We start from the raw sequence: 2,741 nt of genomic DNA, 5'->3' as shown, positions 1-2,741 counted from the left end.
TGTCCCAGGAAGGGCCCTGGGCAACGTGGGAGGGACAGGATCTGCCTTCCCAGGGTTGGGGGTCAGGGCTTGGCCCTTTGATTAGTGAAACACATCCAGGTTTGCTCAGCATTAGAGCCACCTTTACTTTGCTTGTCCTGACCTGTCATCACTGCTTGCAGTTATTTCTCTGACTAGACCCTGGGGATGGTTTCTCAGTAGGTTCCCTCAGTGGGACCCATTAACATTACAAGAAACTTCAGAGTTTGAATATGACTTGGACTTCTTGAGAGGTTTCTTCAACTTCCTCCAGGGTCTGAAGTTCATAGCCTCAGCACCAAACCCACCAGAGGGGTCATTAAAGCGCCTTGGGCTGCTCCTGTGCTGCTGAGCTGGGCTGGGCTCCTGGGACAGAGGGAGCTCATGGCAAGCGGCAGCGCTGCAGAGAGACAGCTCTGCCCAGGAGCAGCTCCTCTGCAAAGCGCAGCAGGGCTGAGGGCTCTGCCTGGGGATCTCAGGGAGACGAGCAAGGCAGAGAGAGATGAAAGGTGGTCAGGATGGGGAGGATGACTGAGAGCTCACTGGAGGAGAAATCTTTGCAGCCCTTGCCATGGTAAGTCTCTGGGTGCAGGGCAATGCAGCTGTAGCTCCTGGAGGCATCTCCTGAAGTCAGCACAGGCACAGCTTGAGGGATCTGTAAGGAGGGGGCTCTTGTCAGGCAATTTTGAACAGCTGTGAAGCTGGGTGAGCACCCAGGGGTGCCCAGGGCTGTCCTGCAGAGCAGGGTCCCTGCACCCCAGGGCTGTGCCGGGGCAGGGACTCTGCCGCCTGCCAGGGTCAGCACTCAGCCTGCCCGGGGAGATCCCAACAACACTGAGAGGGGAAGCTGTGGAGGGAACGAGTGACCCCTATCAGGGCAGGAAAGGTGCTTCTGCTGTGGAGAGGATGCTGTGTGGGTCAGGGCTGCTCACAGCTCCAGATCACCCCCAGGATTTTTCCAAGTGGATGCCTCAAAGAGGAGATCAATGCAAGGATTACCAGACAGATAGGGAGCTTTCCTGAGCCTTCCTTTTCAGTTTTCTATCCCGAGGGTTGGGGGGTGCAGAAAAGGATAAAGTGAAAATGAGCTCTCATGCTTAAACAACTCACTGAGACTCCTGAACTGCAACTCAGAGTCATCAGTACATCTGCCAGAAGCCTCAGAACATCCCTTCAGCTGCTGCTCTGCCTGTGCACAGCACCAGCATCACATTGGCTATACCCGTCAGTCTTACTCTGACCTGTCCTTTTCCCCAGTCTGCAAACAGGAAGATGCCCCCAGGCAGTGCCCTGTGAACAGGCAGGATCTGTAGGGCCAGGGTGAGGGCACAGAGGGTGGGATGGGGTCTGTGAGTGCTGACAGGGAAGAGACATGGACAGGGAAACACCTCCCAGGAGGAGAATCTCCAGGCAATAGGGAAATGAGCAGAAATGAGAGGTAACTAAACTCAGAATTGTTATGGGAGGCAGAACAAAGAAAACTCCGTATGATCCCCGCAGTGCAGATCCCTCCTGTGAGCAGCCGCCTCGCCTCCTCTCCCACCCAGCAAAGCCTCTGCCCTCAGGGCCGGGGGCTCCAAGGCATGAAGCAGCTCCTGTGCAGCCAGAGCTCCAGTTCCCTCTGCAGAGCACAGGGGCTGAGAGCAGCTGCCCGGCAATGCTGGTGTGTGGGAGGTGGCTGCACAGCTGGGGAAGGGTGACGCTGTCTGAGTGCCCGGCTGCCTCTGCCCTGGCCTCTCTCACACCCACCCTCACCGCAGTTTCCTTCTTGCTCCACTGCTCTGGGTCACTGTTGGTGTGATCTGGTTCTTGCTGTCAGGCTCTCTGGGGATGGGAGTTTCAGCTGCCGAGTCACAGCCTGATCTTGTGGGTCCTTTCCTGCAGCTGTGTCCATGGTAACACGTGTCCAGCTTTCCTCTGACCTGTGGGGCTGTGGGCAATGCAGTGTGTGGGGCTGGGGAAAGAGCTGAGTCTCCCTGAATCAAATGCCATCATTAGGACCCTTGGCTGTCTCTTTGAGTGTTTTTTTTCCAAGCTGTGGGCTTCCCTCCAGGATGTAAACCTGTCCTATAGCACTTCAGCATTATCTGAATTCCCCACGGAGAAGTGCAGAGATGCTATGATGGAGGAAATGCTGTTTGGTTTGTGAAATGAGCCGTGTGTGTCCTGGGATAGAAGTGGGGAGCTGAGACCTTAGGAAAGGGTGAGACATGTCATGGTCTGAGGTGGGTCCCTCTGCTCTCAGCAGTGCCTGGTGGCTTTTCAGGGTAACATGGCAGTGTGATCAGCCTCCATCTCAGAAAGGTGCCAGCCCAGGGCAGCTGGAGCAAGACAGGGGGACAGAGCAGCTGCCCTCACTCTGCACTGACCCACAGGCATCCTCTGGTCTCTCAGGACTCGCTCTGTTCTCCCTGAGTGCAGCAGAAATGCTGAGGGTTTCTGACACCGAAGAACACTACCTGGGGTGGGAGGGCAGAAGGAGCTGTAGAAACGCCAAACCTCTCAAACTCAGTTTCTCAGCCCTGCGGGTACAGATGCTGACAGTCCCTTCTGCAGCAGGAGCGGTTCCATCTGACAAAGCTGAACCCCAGGACTGGCCCCGGCCCCACCCATCACACAGGGTCAGGCTGACTCATCAAGAGCCCCTGGGCAGAGACCCTGCTCTTCATTGCACACTCATCAAGCACCGACCAGGGCTCCAGCCAGGATGTTCTCCTGGAAAA

This window comes from Caloenas nicobarica, chromosome 28 (assembly GCF_036013445.1).
Source record: "Caloenas nicobarica isolate bCalNic1 chromosome 28, bCalNic1.hap1, whole genome shotgun sequence".
NCBI lineage: Eukaryota > Metazoa > Chordata > Aves > Columbiformes > Columbidae > Caloenas > Caloenas nicobarica.
Note: the sequence above shows the minus strand (reverse complement) of the source record.